The following is a 16,833-nucleotide window of genomic DNA, read 5'->3' on the forward strand; positions in this document are numbered from 1 at the left end:
GAAACATAAACTAATAATTAAATAATAATTACATATATTTTAAATTAATTGCCGTAACTAAATTAAACACGTTTATTAAGAGGGCTGCACTTGTCATTATGATCAATCAAATTGATAGTTATTTTCTGAGCAGTTAAGCAGCCGCCAACATCAGCAAAAAGGGGATAAAAAGTTGTCTGAAAAAAGATTAATTATAGTATAAAGAAAAGCTCGTGTGTGAATTGTTCGAAAGCCGAAACTTAAGAATATTTTCACCCCTTTTTAACGATTTATCAATAATAATATGTAGTCAAATTTGATTCCAAATTCCCTTTTTTAAGATAATTACATTATAAAAATTTTTTAAATTAAAAAATTATACTATATTGATATCCAATTTTTTCGTCGAATTATTCATCATGTCGTAAGTGATCTAACACATAATTTTTTCATGTTGGACTAAACGAAATGATATTACTTTAATTTTTAGCACTAAATACTTGATAAAACAATATTATTTAACTTTAATGAACCATAAAATGTCTTATTTCCAAAAAAATTATAACCATTAAAGTTAAACAACGTTGTTTTATCAAGCATTTAACATCAAAACTAAAGCTAACTTGTTTCGTCTAGTCCAACATAAAAAAAATACGTTAAGTCACTTGCGGCATGAGAAGTAACTTGACAAAAAAAAAATAAAGAATTAATATGGTATAATTTTTCAATTTTAAAAACATTTATGGTGCAATTGAAATTTGAGACATTTCTATACAAACAACTAATTTCATAAATTATATGGGGATTAACTCATTATTAATTTTTTGACGGCCAATAAGAATTTTTTTTTATTTTTATTCGTATACATCATCACATCACCCAAGACCCAGCCACAACCACTGCACTCATATTTTCCTATTATTTACACTTCTAAACAATGAACATAATTGTTTGGATTGATGCACTAATTAATTGAATTGAAAGACGGTGTAGAAATTTTTATCAAACATCTGGTGTGCTCTAATTATCTGCCAAACAATGATGCATATCTAAATTAATAATATATGATTTTTAACAATTTAATCAGCAAATAAATAACTTAATTAAAATTGAAATTCAAAACCTAACTGCTAATAACTAATTAAAAACTTAAATAAACTAATAATTATACATCAAATTAATTATTAATTAAAGATTAAAGAGAAATGAAAGAGAAAGAAGCTAATTAAATAAGAGAATTAGAACTCTCCAGGTCGTGGAACGAGCAGACGATGGAATCAGCGAAAAGACGACGGCGCAAGTGACAACACAAGCGACAAGAGGATGAACTAGAGGCAAGACAACGCAAGCCGAAGTGAGAATGAGAACACGCGATTGTGGTTCCAATTCGCGAACCGTGAGGTCGATGAGGCAAAACGAGAGATCGAAGAGGCAGAGCAAGAGATGATTGAAGAGGAGCGAGAGGTGGTTTAATTTCATAGTATGAGAGTAAGAGTGAGAACGATTTCGAGCGATTTCTACCTCCAGAACATGGAAATTTATTTATTTAAATTTCTGAATGAGAATAGGTAACACTTTGAGTAAATTTTTAAAAAATTTAAATATATTTTCTAATATTTATTTATAAATATTATTTAATATTTAATTTTATGGTAATTACTAATACTTTAACAAATGTTTAAAGAGAAATATTACTAAAAGTATAAAATGTAGTAATGTTACCACCACAATCACCATCATCCTTCACCCAACAGCACGACAATAATGCACACGCTGATTTATCCATTTCATGGACACTCAAACCCTCCGATCGGACACCATGTTTTTCATGCCTGAGAGCCTGGACACCCTCATCTAGTGCCTCCATGTGGCTTTTTAGGAGAATTGAGGGAAGTATGAGATGAACTCATTTAAAGCGAGGTTGAAGCTTTACAAGGTTCACAATTTGCAGTCCAAAGCAAAAGGGTAAAGCAATGAGCTAGTAATAGTGAAATTATTAAGAGTGGGTAAGATGCTAATAAAAAGTTAAAAACGGTTGAATTTGAAAAGATTTTATCATTTATTGTGATGATAAATATTTAATTTGATTGGTTTTGATTGAGGATTAATTTTAATTTATAGTTTGATTAAATGTGCAATAAAGTTTTAAGATTGACATTGACTTAAATGTTGATTTAATTATATTTAGAAAGAATCAACCATCAAGAGCAAGATATGAGGAGAATATGGAAGAGATTACTGCTACCAATAGAAAAAAAATTATCATAAAAATTATGAGAAATGATTGACAGCAATGACTAGTGAGTATCATAAAGTTTGATTTTGCTATAAGAAGAATATCAGTTTTTAAGGAAAGCAATGAAAAAATTTAGAATTCATATACTGCACATTTGAGTGTCATTCTTTTTTATTGGGTTTCAATTTAATATACTCAATTTTTGTTTTGAATCTTCCTAATAAATAGAAAAAGACATATGATTCTAGAAAAGATTATTTTAAAAAAACTTATAAGTGAAAAGGTATAAACTATAAAGAAAAACTAAAATAGTTTTAGATTAAGTTTGGGTTTTTGTCATTTGGTTTTTGTTTAGACTTGGCATTTTGGTTTGGTCTTGGTGTTTGTTTGTGAAACTCGGAATCGTAACTTTGTTTATCGCATAGAATTAGTTTGGTTCATTTATCTTTGTTTTGGTCTTAGAATTGGTAGTACTTGTAATTTTAGTGATTGATATAGTGAAATTCTACTATTATTGTGGTAGAAACTGGGCGTAAACTTTATTATACTTTAAAATTGAACCATGATACATATTGGTGTCATTTTCTCTACTCTTTCATCTTTAACATCCTGTTGTTGCAAGAGACTAAATAAAAAAATCTCCTACTAATAATTCAGTAATATGCTTGAATTTGAAAAGAATGTCTTGATTCAAATTCGCTTTTCTTTTCTCAAGGTTTATAAAACCTACAATTGGCAACTGATATTCAATCACACATTGTTAAGATTTGGTTGAATTAGTCCCACATTGCTTAGGATAGCAAATAGAGTGGGTGGCCTAGGCTATAAATATGAGGCTAAGTTCTCCATTTATTTTTGCACCAGTCAGAAACACTTTAAGCTTGTATCTGATTTTTCTTTTCCTCTGTACTCTTTGATTAGAGAGTGCTGTGAGGTGTAGTTAGATATTTGCTTTGAGAGAGTGTGGGTGTACTGGGGTGCCGGTGTTAGAGAGAAAGAAGTCTATGTGTTGTAATAATTTTCACATAGTGATATTCTCTGGTTGTCATTTGACAACGGCCGTGGTTTTTTCTCCGGTAATTGGAGTTTTCACGTTAAATTCTTGTGTTGTGATTGTGTCTATTTTATTTCTCTGTCAAAGGTGTTTTCTCAAGGGGGAATGGTGTCTTATTCCCAACAAGTGGTATCAGAGCTTCGGTTCGGTGGGATTTATTCTTAGTATGCTCTGTGGTTGCAGCCTAGTCTGACCTTCCACATCAGAAAAGAATTTTGTCCTGTGGCTTGAGGTTGATCTTTGGTTGCTGTTGTTGTTGCTGGAAGGCAGTGTGACACTGTGAGAGTGCAGTTTAGAAAGGTTCTGGCTAAGGAAAGACCTGGTATTTAAGTGTGTCCATTGTGACCCACCTCTCTTTCCTGGGGACCCTTCCTAATGCACGGTCTACAGTTGAGTTATACTATTCCAGTATACGGTTGCAACAATGTCAGGATATTCAAGTGCTGTGAAGCTTGAAATAGAGAAATTTGATGGAAGAATCAATTTTGGCTTGTGGCAAATACAAGTCAAGGATGTGTTGATACAATCAGGTTTGCATAAGGCGTTGAAGGAGAAGATCTCTGGTTGCTCTCTCTATGAGAGAAGATGATGTTCTCTAGAAGACAAGAAGTATCCTCATGGTATTACCGCACTGCCATGGATAAGGATAAGTTGTGGCAATCGGGTCCACAATTGCACACGGGCATTGGTTGGCGTTGAGATGCAAGGTGTGTGGTAGAGTTAGGTCAATGGCTGAAGAACTTCCAGGAAAATCCAATTTGAAAGTTGCACCATGAATTTTCAGCAAGGTTTCGATCTGTACCAAGGCGAAATGCTTGGAGTGGTCTAATTCCAAGTGAGTATACTTAGGGGGAATGGTGTCTTATTCGCAACACACATATAGATAGAGAAATAAGGGAGTAGATTGGTTATCAAAGGAAAGTTTGAACTCCAGCTTAGGATGTTTATAGATCAGCCACAAAGAGATTTGAAGCAAATCCTGACAGATGATGTAAGGAGAATCTTTATAATACCCTAAACGGTTTATGTTTCAATCTAGTTTTGTGGTCTTTTGTTTGGGATTTTAATCCCCTTCTAAATACAAAAAAGAAAAACAAAAATTGAAGATACTTAATAATGAGCAATGAAAAGAAAAACATTAGAAAAAAAATACTCTACTTATTCTACTTTGACATCTGACAGTAATAAAGGTAATACTTAAGAATAAAGCTCTACAACCAAACAAAATACTTAACCAAGTTTAACTAAGTTGTTAAAACCATTTTTCACATCATGCGTGCACACTCTTCGTCTTCTTCTTCCTCCTCTTTACACCCCCTGTTGCTTCTTCTTCTTCTCCTTCTCCTTCTTTTTCCTTATCTTTCTCTTTTGTTAGCGTCATCGTCATCACTACCACCACCACCTCTATATCCTCTTCCTCCTTTTTTTTCATTTGAATTTTTTTCTCCTTCCTTTTTCTCCTCCTCCTCTATCATCATCATCATCATCACCATCGTTATCATTATTATTATCATCATCTTCATTTTATACATATAACAGTTTCATCTTTAAAAATAATGTATAATGCAAGTTCAGATCAGTTGAACTAGGGGCGAATTGGATTATTGTTTTGGATCGAATCAATTCGATGAGGTTTGATTCATTCCTTTGATTATATTGATGTAGTTCGAGTAGTTGATGCTTGTATAGTAGTTTAGAATACGAGATGAATCATTTCTTTTTTTTTTGTGAAAACCAGTGTTGATGATTAAGGATTTGGATTTTGAATGGAATCTATGAGTTTTGAATTGTTTTTTTTTTATCAATCTATTTTTGTTACGTTTAATGATAGTTTCGGTATTGTTTAAAACATAATTTAGTGCAAGGTAGAAACGATTTTAATGTTGTGTATTTTGTTGTGGTTACTTTGATATATGATTTTATGGTTGATGTTGTTGGTTCTTATGCTATACATTTAGTGCTAAATGAAATTAGTTATTGTGTTTTTTACTTTTATGTGATTTTCATTTAGTAATGAGCTGATACAATTCTTTGATTACGAATATGAATAATTTCGGTATTGTTGTTAGTTTACAATGGTGTTGTGCTTATAACTTTCTTGTATTTTTGCAGTGTTTGTGTGATGTTGATGAGTAATTTGTGTCAAAAGTTGGGATAACTCTCAAGTCTCAACACATTTAAAGAAGTTAGAAAGCTCTATAAAATTTATTCTAAGCTTGCAGATTTTTCTACTAAAATAAGGAATACAAATAGAAGGAGAAATCAAATTAAGAAAAAGTCATGAATCAAAACCACTACAACTTTCTTGTATGACCTAACTATATCAAATCTACGTCTATGAGACCGAGTGCACTTTATTTAAATCAGAATGACACTAAATTATTTAACGATGACGACACAGAAACTCAATTCAAAACAAGCACACAAACAAGACTCAATCAACCACAAAAACACATACAAATCAATTTTAGATAAGAAAAAGTCATGAATATGACTTAAATGACATCGGAGGCCACCACAATTCTCTTGTATATATAACTTAATTATATCAAATTCAAGTCAATGAGACCAAGTGCATCTCATTTAACTCAGAATGACATTGAAATTACTTAATAATGATGACATATAAACTCAGTTGAGAACAGACACAAATAAAATTTAATCAACCACAAAAATACATCCAAATCACTTTTGGATAAAAAAAAAATCATAAACATGACTTAAATGACATCATAATCACTATAACTACCTGATATGACCTAATTATAACAAATCTAAGTTAATGACAACAAGCACAACACATTTAACTCATAATTCTTATTTCACTCTCTTAATAAGAACTTGTGTTTCGGTTAAAAAATTTTGATGTCAAAATTGAGAAACTTCTGTGTCATGATTAAAAGATTTTGGTATTATTGTTTGATAAATTTTGCATAACTCAAGACTCATTTTCTTCTTCTTCATTATATCGTCATCTTCTTCTTTTTTTTTGTTCATCTTCTCTTTCTTGTTTTACCTTCTCATAATTTTTTTTATTTTACTCTCTTGACAAAAATATAAACAAAAAAAAAATAAATATATATATAATGTTACAAAAGTACCAGGAAGAGAAAGAAAAAAAAAATACAACAACACAGCAATAATAAAAAAATGACGATAAGAAGATAACTCTAAAAAAGGAACGAATGTGAAAAAGAAAAAAAAAAAAGAGAAAAAACGTGAAATACAAATATTCATATTAAAAAGAATAATTAGAGCGTATATTCACTCTCTCACTAATAAAATTAATTTTTGTTGGACTTGAACTAATTTAATTAAATTAAATTTAAAAAAAATTAAATGTATAACAAGACCGAATACTTAATTATCTATCCATCCCACTAAACCACGTCTTCATTCTTAGGAATCAATACTAATAACAGCCACAAATGCTGTAAATGTAGTGAAAATCATGTACCTGCAAAGAAAAGTCCAAACTGTTTATATTGTTCTATATGTTCATATTCATATTCAATGACCAAGAATAATCTCTTTTCTATACTGCGATTTACTAATATTTCGGAAAAAAATATCATTTAGTTAGTTTTTTCTTTTTGGGGACAAGTTAGTTTAATTTACTTTCTTATAAATTAGGACATATTGAGATTACTAAGAGATAACTATGAATCTTTTCTTTTCTCTCGGGCTTAGCCGCTCATCTTTTTAGATGCACTTAAAAAGAAATACGATATTCTTTTTTAAGAACATATTTTTTGTTAAAAAAATAAATAAACAAACCTCCGATTGGTTGGTTGGATGGCTCTTGTATCTGTTCCTAGCTAATCAAGAAGTCATTCTGCGAATTTTATTTTATTAATAGGAAGGTGTTACGATGGGTAACCGGAGATTATTGGGCTGGACTCGCTGGGTTGGCCCAATCGTCTATGGAGGGAAGCCTTCGGGCGGATTCGCGTCTTCGGGGCCTCCGTCCGACTTGTGAATACGAGTGAATGGGGGTGGTACCTGCAAAGACACTCCGATGCCTAAGTCAGCAAGGGGGTAAGCAGGTCTAGAGAGTATTGGGACTTAGTGATACCTGAGAAGTGTCAGTGTATTTATAGTGGTAAACCCATAACCACTGTTGCAGTAGTTCCGCCATTTAAGGTGGATAACCGTCCCCTTATCTTAGGGAGGTTGGGATATGGCTCCTGGAAGTGGTTAGAGAGATTTTAGGGGCAGTTACTCATTTGAATGAGTGTTTATCTGCCAGCTAATCCTCGTCCCGACTTCTTTAGGGTAAGTCGTGGTAAGGACCGACTTCATAGGAAGAAAGTCGGCGTAGGGCGAGGCTCAATCCTTTGGATTGGGCCTTTCATTTGGACCTGGGCCTTATCATTGGGCCAGGGTATGAACAGTGCCCCTACTCGAGCCCAATTTCTTTTGAGACTTGGGTTCGAGTATTCTACTCGGGGTCGTAGCCGACTTGTAAGGGAACCGACGTGATTGTTCGGAACCGACGTGACTTTCGCGATTTTTGGTTTTTATAGTTACGTCTAATCAAATGTCGCGTCCGTTAGGGGTTCGCGTAGGTATTAATTACCTTGGTAACGGTGCACCCATTAATGACCGCTTTCCGTTTTTACCATTATGCCCCTAACGTGTCTATAAATACTTTCCCTCTCTTTCGTTGTTTCGTTTCTGCGTTTTTCAAATTTTCTTCTCATCTATTCGTGGGGCATTCTTCGTCTGAAGGCTTTCCTCTTCCTCTACCTTGCTTCCAGACAAAGGTTAGTCTTTTTCTCCTCTTCTCTTTTATGAAATGCTTCTGCTTGTATGTTTTTACTTTTTTAGAGAGAGGAGTTGACTCTGTAGGCTTCTGTTTGATTCTATGCCTCCTTAGAGACCCTGTTCTTGACCTTTTTTCTTTTTTCCTTTGTAGGTTTCACTAATCCTTTTTTAGGAAAAGAAAATGTCTTCCATAGAAACTCTTGCTCAGTGGGTCGATGTTACGGTCTTAGGAGAGGAACCTTTGGTTGATACCGAATTTATCACCAACCTTCGCACTCACCACAGAATTTGTACTTCTGAGGAGGATGAACCGAAGTATGAATTGGTGATCCCGGGTCCGGAAGACCGGGTTTGCTTCGGGAGGGCTACTGAGATGGCCCCTCATTTCTTCTTTATGTATGAGAGCATGATTACCCGTTTGGGTATTTTCCTTCCATTTTCTGACTTCGAAATGGCTGTCTTACGTCACTGCCGTGTTGCTCCTACCCAACTCCACCCCAATTCTTGGGGTTTTCTGAAAATCTACCAGTTTATCAGCCATGCTTTAGACTTTCCGACTTCCTTGAGGATTTTCTTTTATCTCTTCCACATGACCAAGCCCTTCAGTGGACAAAATAATAAGCAACAATTGGTGTCTTTCCGAGCTATACAAGGTCGGAGAGTCTTCACCCTTTTTGATGAATCCTTTCATGACTTCAAAAATTATTTTTTCAAAGTTCAAGCTGTAGAGGGTCACCACCCCTTCTTCTTAGACGAGAGTTCTTCCCCTTGCTTTCCTCTGTACTAGCTGGAGGCCTCCCCCTATGAGAAATATAGTTTGGACGATCTGGATGAGGTGGAGGCTGCCATTGTGGGGTTCCTTCGAGAAGTGTGGGGGAGGGCCCCTATCTGGATACCAAAAAATTTTTCCAAGGGTCGCCGACCTTTGTCCAGATACAACTAGGTAGCTTTTATTTATTCACTTTGTTTCCGACTTGTTTGTACCGACTTGTTTTTCTGACTCTTTGGCTACTGATTATTTTTTACAGAGATGGCGAAGAAGAATTCCAGGGAGTCTTACCAGAGAGTCCAGGAGGCCAAGGCAAGGTCCCGTGCCAGGGTTGGCGGTGCCAGGGTAACTAACGCTCCTCTTCCTTCTCCTTCCCCCCTTCCTCACAATTTGGGGACCCCGAACCGACCTATTGTCATTTCGTCTTCAACCTCCTCTCAGTCGTCCCCTCCTCCCCGATCCTCCCCTGAGCCAAAAAAGAAGAAGCGTAAGACCTTGGAGTCTAGCTCTTCTTTTGAAGGTGAGGCTAAGGTGGATGCACCTCAATTTGTCCGAAAATACATCTATCCCCATACACGCATAGGTATGGATGATATTTCTATTCGAAACTACCTCACTATTCTGGATCAGGAGAGTATCAGGGCGGCGGGGGTATGCACAAAGTTCCTTGATATGTTTGAGAAGACTCCTCTTAGCTCTCTGGGTTCAACCTCGAGGGTTGAAGAGTTGGAGGGGAGGCTTCTCATGTATTAGGAGCATGAGAGGGCGCTGAAGGAGGAGGTCGCCAAATTAAAGGAGGAAAGGGATGGCCTTCAGGAGAGTGAGCGGAAGTTGCAAGCTAGGTGCAACATGGAGGAGGGCCTGAGGCTGAAGGCGCAAGAGAGTTATGCGAGCTTGTTTGAGGACCTCGTGGTGGTGAAGAAAGATTTGCTGAAAGTTCGGAGTGACTATACCGAATTGGAGGACTCTATTGCTGACGGGGCCGAGGAAGCATGGAGGATCTTTAAGGAACAGGTCGGAGTCCTTGCTCCCGCCCTGGATCTCTCACCTTTGGATCCGGACAAGGTCGTTATTGACGGGGCTATAGTCTCTCCTCCCTCTCCCCAATATGTCACCGAGTCAGATTTGAAGACTCAGGGACAGAGGGTAATGGAGTCCCCTCCTCGTTCTAAGGATGCTCCGAGCTCCTCGAAGGCTCACAGAATCTCCTCTCCGGCTCCTATGGATACTTCTCTCCCTGGACCTGATGGCGCTCCGACTACTCTCCCTGACTCTGGTGGTGATCCGACTACTCCCTTCGGCTCTAGTGATGATACTCTTTAAAAATATTTGTGGCTATATGGGGGCCCGGCTTGTGGGTCCCCTCTTTTTTAAACTCTTTATGTTGTGGTGGTCTGTTGACATTTCTTGGCCTTTTAAGGCCGTAAACAAAATATTTGTAGAAATACCCTTTTTTGGATAAGGGTTTAGGTTGATGAAAAATACCCCTTTTTTTGATAAGGGTTTAAGTTACCTTTCTTTGTCTTGTTGTGTGCATGCTTTTCTGATTTTGGTTTTTGAAAAATCCCCTCGATCTTTTTGAAAACCTCTTTCTTGACTGTTTGTCTTTTTTGAGCCTTTTAACTTTAAGGACTCAGGACAGTCTTTTGGCTCTTTGATAGGTTTTTCGATCTCTTTTTAGTATTCCTTATACTCAATTTTTTGATTTATTGAGTTCCTATGACTTAGGTTATTTTTGCGATGCGTTTTCTTTGCTTCTCGGGTTTTCATTTCGACCTATGAGTCGGAATGTTTCCGAGTTTTCACGATCAACTTTTATAACCTCTTTACACCGACTTGTACCTCGTCGTTTTATCCTGACGACCATCTAGGTCGGTTCATGAAATTTTCACGCTTTGTCAAGCTTAAGTCGGCGCGTTTCGTAGAAAGAAAAACAAACGAGAAGGAATTTATAAGAGATAAAAGATCTTTATTTATTTGCGAAGGTACTTTTACTGCTACTAAGGGTTTTTCACTATCTATGATCCCTTAGTCTCTACTGTGATGCCTCGTTAAAAACCCTTCTTCAGAAAAAACCCTTTGATTTTTGGAAAAAAATCGTGAAGTTGGGAAAAGAGTACATCAGGGAGTAGAGTTTGCATTTAACTATAGTACATTTTCATGTTACAAGCATGCCACGACCTTGGTAACTTGGTGCCGCTTAGGTCGGTCACCTTATAATAGCCTTTTCCTAAGACTTTGCTAACTTTGTAGGGTCCTTTTTAATTAGCAGCGAGCTTTCCTTCCCCCGATTTGTTGACTCCAATGTCATTTCTGATCAAGATCAAATCGTTTGGGGTGAAACTCCTTCGAATGACTTTTTTGTTGTACCTGGTAGTCATCCTTTGTTTCAATGCTGCTTCTCTTATCTGGGCTTGCTCTCGGACTTCGGGGAGCAATTCAAGCTCCTTTTTGTGCTCCTGTACATTTCCGACCTCATTATGGAGGATCACCCTTGGGCTTTGTTCATTGATTTCTACTGGTATCATGGCTTCTACGCCATAGACAAGTCGGAAGGGTGTTTCTCCTGTGGCGGATTGTGGCGTCGTCCGGTAGGCCCATAGCACTTGCGGGAGCTCATCAGTCCAAGCTCCTTTTGCATCTTGTAGTCTTTTCTTTAGCCCCGCCAGTATGATTTTGTTAGCTGTCTCTGCTTGTCCATTTGCTTGTGGATGCTCCACCGAGGTGAATTGGTGTTTTATTTTCATACTGGCTACTAGGCTTCTGAAGGTAGAGTTGGTGAACTGGGTTCCATTATCTGTGGTAATGGAGTGAGGTATCTCATACCTTGTGATGATATTTTTGTAGAGGAACCTCCGACTTCTCTGGGCAGTGATGGTGGCCAATGGTTCTGCTTCTATCCACTTTGTGAAGTAGTCTATTTCCACAATTAAGTATTTGACTTGTCCTGGGGCCTGGGGAAAAGGTCCTAACAGGTCCATCCCCCATTTTGCAAAGGGCCACGGAGAAGTTATACTGATTAGCTCCTCGGGGGGAGCCACGTAGAAATTTGCGTGCATCTGGCATGGTTGGCATCTTTTCACAAATTCTATGGCATCCTTCTGCAAAGTTGGCCAATAGAACCCAACTCGGATTACTTTTCTTGCCAGCGACCTGGCTCCGAGGTGGTTTCCGTAGATCCCATTATGAACCTCTTCTAATACTTCAGTTATCCTTGAGGTCGGTACGCACTTTAGCAATGGTGTTGATATTCCTCTTTTATAGAGGGTATTTTTCACCAAAGTGTAGTATTGTGCTTCCCTCCGAATTTTTTTGGCCTCTTTTTCCTCTTTGGGGAGGATGTCAAATTTTAGGTATTCGACCAAGGGGTTCATCCATCCGAGGTTTAACCCGGTTACTTCAAGGACTTCCTGCTTGTCCTCTGTTTTCATCACAGAGGGTTCTTGGAGAGTTTTCTGGATTAAGCTTCTATTATTCTCTCCTGGTTTGGTACTGGCTAACTTGGAGAGGGCGTCTACTCTGCTATTCAGGTCCCAAGTTATGTGTCTGATCTCGGTTTCTACAAAGCGCCCGAGATGCTCCAGAGTTTTTTTCAAGTATCTTTTCATATTCGGGTCTTTAGCCTGATACTCTCCATTTATTTGGGAGGTCACTACTTGGAAATCGCTAAATATCAGTACCTGGGTTGCACCGACCTCTTCTGCTAGCTTTAATCCTGCAATCAGGGCTTCATATTCTGCCTGATTATTGGAAGCGAGAAATTCAAATTTGAGGAAAACTTCTATCTTTGTTCCCCCTTCACTGGCTAGTATTATGCCTGCACCGCTTCCTGTTTTGTTTGAGGATCCATCTACGTATAGTTCCCATGTAGTCGGCTTCTCCTCTTGATCTCCTGCATATTCCGCTATAAAGTCGGTGAGGCATTGGGCTTTAATCGCTGTCCGAGTTTCGTACTTTAAGTCAAACTCGGAGAGCTCTATCGCCCACTGAACCATTCTCCCTGTAACATCCTCCTTTTGGAGGATTTGCTTCATGGGTTGGTTCGTTCGGACTCTTATTGTGTGGGCTTGGAAGTAGGGCCTTAACCTTCGCGAGGCTATTACTAAGGAGTATGCAAACTTCTCTAGCTTGTGGTACCTTAGCTCGGAACCTTGTAGAACTTTGCTGGTGAAATATACTGGATGCTGTCCAACCTCATCCTCTCGTATTAGGGCCGACGTAACAGCTTTGTTGGCTACAGACAAATATAGGACAAGCTCTTCCCCCACTAGAGGTCGGGTGAGGATTGGAGGTTGGCTCAAGAACTTTTTGAACTCTTGGAATGCTTCTTCACATTCTGGAGTCCACTTGAATTGGCATCCTTTTCTCAGCAGAGAGAACAGAGGAAGGGACCTTAATGCTGACCCTGCCAGGAACCTGGAAAGGGCTGCAAGTCGGCCATTTAATTGTTGGACTTCTCTCAAGCAAGTCGGGCTTTTCATTTCTAGGATAGCTTTGCACTTGTCAGGATTTGCCTCGATCCCTCTTTGGGTTAGCATAAATCCTAGGAATTTTTCAGCCTCCACCGCGAATGTGCATTTTGCGGGATTTAGTCTCATCCCATGCGCCCTTAAAAACTTGCGTGAGGTCCGTAAAAAGGTCGGCCTCTTCCCGGGTTTTACCAGCATGTCGTCTACGTAGACCTCCATTAAGTGCCCGAGGTGGGGAGCGACCACCTTGTTCATCAGCCTTTGGTACGTGGCCCCTGCGTTTTTTAATCCAAAAGGCATGACCATGTAGCAATAATTTGCTCTAGGTGTGATGAACGATGTTTTTTCCTGGTCTGGCTTGTACATCGGGATCTGGTTATATCCCGAGTAGGCATCCATAAACGACAAGTATTGATACCCTGAGCTGGAGTCCACTAGAGTATCAATGCTTGGGAGCGGATATGGGTCCTTAGGACATGCCTTATTCAGGTCGGTGTAGTCGACGCACATCCTCCACTTGCCGTTTTGTTTCTTGACTAGCACCACATTTGCTAGCCATGTTGGATACTTGACTTCTCTGATGAAGCCGGCCTCTAGGAGTGCTTGTACCTGCTTTTCCATCGCTTGAGCTCGTTCTGGGCCGAGCTTTCGCCTTCGCTGCTGTACAGGTCGAGACCCTGGGTGTACAGAGAGCCTGTGGGACATGAGCTCGGGATCTATCATTGGCATGTCGGAAGCTTTCCAGGCGAAGAGGTCGGAATTTTCTTTTAGGAGCTTTATCAACTTTTGTTTTAAGCTTTCTTCCAGGTTGGCTCCTATGTTGGTATTTTTTCCTTCCTCTTCACTGACCTGTATTTCTTCAATTTTTCCTCCTGGTTGGGGGCGCAGCTCTTCTTTGGTTCTCGTGCCACCGAGCTCTATGATGTGGACTTCCTTGCCTTTCCCTCTCAGGTTCAGGCTTTCATTGTAGCATTTTCTTGCCAGCTTCTGATCTCCTCGCACCGTTGCTATCCCCGCAAATGTCGGGAATTTCATGCAAAGGTGAGGGATAGACACCACCGCTCCGAGTCGATTTAGGGTAGCTCTGCCAATCAAAGCATTATATGCTGACCCCACGTCGAGGACTATAAAATCTACGCTAAGAGTTTTGGACTTTTTCCCCTTTCCGAAGGTCGTGTGGAGGGGTAGAAATCCCAGTGGTTTTATCGGCGTGTCGCCTAATCCATATAAGGTATCGGGGTAGGCTCTTAACTCCTTTTCATCCAGCCCTAGTTTGTCGAACGCGGGCTTGAAAAGGATATCTGCCGAACTCCCTTGGTCTACTAGAGTTCTGTGGAGGTGGGCGTTGGCTAGGATCATGGTTATCACCACTGGTTCATCATGTCCAGGGATTATTCCTTGCCCATCCTCCTTTGTGAATGAGATTGTGGGGAGGTCGGGTGACTCACTCCCGACCTGGTAAACTTGCTTGAGGTGTCTCTTGCGAGAGGATTTGGTGAGTCCTCCACCCGCGAATCCTCCCGAGATCATATGTATATGTCTCTCGGGAGTTTGTGGTGGTGGGTCTCTCCTGTCCTTATCCTCTCGCTTTCTCTTCCCGTGATTGTCCGACCTTTCCATGAGATATCTATCAAGTCGACCTTCTCTGGCCAGCTTTTCTATCACATTTTTAAGGTCGTAGCAATCATTTGTTGAATGACCATAGATCTTATGGTACTCACAGTAATCGCCGCGACTTCCCCCCTTTTTATTTTTAATGGGTCTGGGAGGTGGCAGCCTTTCAGTGTTGCAGATATCTCTGTATACATCCACCATGGAAACCTTTAGAGGAGTATAAGAGTGATATTTCCTTGGCCTGTCGAGACCGAGTTCTTCTTTCTTCTTGGGCTCTCTTTCCTTCTCTTTTGCAGAGTGGGAATGCCCAGGTCGCCAACTCGGCTCTCGTAGTCTGGCATTTTCCTCCATGTTGATGTACTTTTCTGCTCTTTCTTGTACATCGCTCAGGGAGGTGGGGTGCCTTTTTGATATGGACTGTGAGAAGGGACCTTCTCTAAGTCCATTCACTAACCCCATGATGACAGCTTCGGTGGGCAGGTCCTGAATCTCTAAACATGCTTTATTGAACCTTTCCATATAGTCCCGCAAAGGTTCTCCGACCTCCTGCTTTATTCCCAGGAGGCTCAGCGCATGTTTTACTTTATCCTTTTGGATGGAGAACCTCATCAAGAATTTTCTCGAGAGGTCTTCAAAGCTGGTGACTGACCTCGGCGGGAGGCTGTCGAACTACTTCATCGCCGCTTTTGACAAGGTAGTCGGAAATGCTTTGCAGCGAGTTGCATCAGAAGCATCAGCCAGATACATCCGACTTTTGAAATTGCTTAGGTGATGCTTCGGATCAGTGGTTCCGTCATAGAGGTTCATATCAGGACTTTTGAAGTTTCTTGGAACTTTTGCCCTCATGATGTCCTCACTAAACGGATCTTCTCCTCCCAGGGGCGACTCTTCTCGGTCGCCACGGGAGTTCCGACTTTTCAGAGAAGATTCTATTCTTAAGAGTTTTTCCTCTAACTCTTTTCATCGCTCTATCTCTTCCCTGAGATTTCGCTCCGCCTCTCGTTGTCGTTCTAACCCCTGTTCCAACAGTTCCAAACGACCTTGGTGGCCATGGACCAACCCCATTAGCTCGGTTGCGTGGGGTGGCCCTTCCTTTCCTGACTCTCGTCCATCCGAGGAGTTTACCTTTGGGTTTCTAAACCCAGAGGTGCCTTCTCGATGTTGATCGTTGGCCTCCTGGTGAGGAGTTGGGATCGCGTCGTTGTTTTCGGTGTCCAGGTTTTCCTGTTCGGAATCGGACGCCATATGACCGTCTTCCGGTGATTTGTCCGCCATTACTGGTTGATCTCTCGGGTCCCCGGCAACGGCGCCAATGTTACGATGGGTAACCGGAGATTATTGGGCTGGACTCGCTGGGTTGGCCCAATCGTCTATGGAGGGAAGCCTTCTGGCGGATTCGCGTCTTCGGGGCCTCCGTCCGACTTGTGAATACGAGTGAATGGGGGTGGTACCTGCAAAGACACTCCGATGCCTAAGTCAGCAAGGGGGGTAAGCAGGTCTAGAGAGTATTGGGACTTAGTGATACATGAGAAGTGTCAGTGTATTTATAGTGGTGAACCCATAACCACCGTTGCAGTAGTTCTGCCATTTAAGGTGGATAACCGTCCCCTTATCTTAGGGAGGTTGGGATATGGCTCCTGGAAGTGGTTAGAGAGATTTTAGGGGCAGTTACTTATTTGAATGAGTGTTTATCTGCCAGCTAATCATCGTCCCGACTTCTTTAGGGTAAGTCGTGGTAAGGACCGACTTCATAGGAAGAAAGTCGGCGTAGGGCGAGACTCAATCCTTTAGATTGGGCCTTTCATTTGGACCTGGGCCTTATCATTGGGTCAGGGTATGAACAGAAGGTATGTAGTAATAAATTTAATATATATTCCTATTCACATACAGATAATAATTATTCAAAAATATTATTTATATATTAAAATTAATTATTAATATATTT

Source organism: Arachis ipaensis, chromosome B03, assembly GCF_000816755.2.
Source record: "Arachis ipaensis cultivar K30076 chromosome B03, Araip1.1, whole genome shotgun sequence".
Classification (NCBI taxonomy): domain Eukaryota; kingdom Viridiplantae; phylum Streptophyta; class Magnoliopsida; order Fabales; family Fabaceae; genus Arachis; species Arachis ipaensis.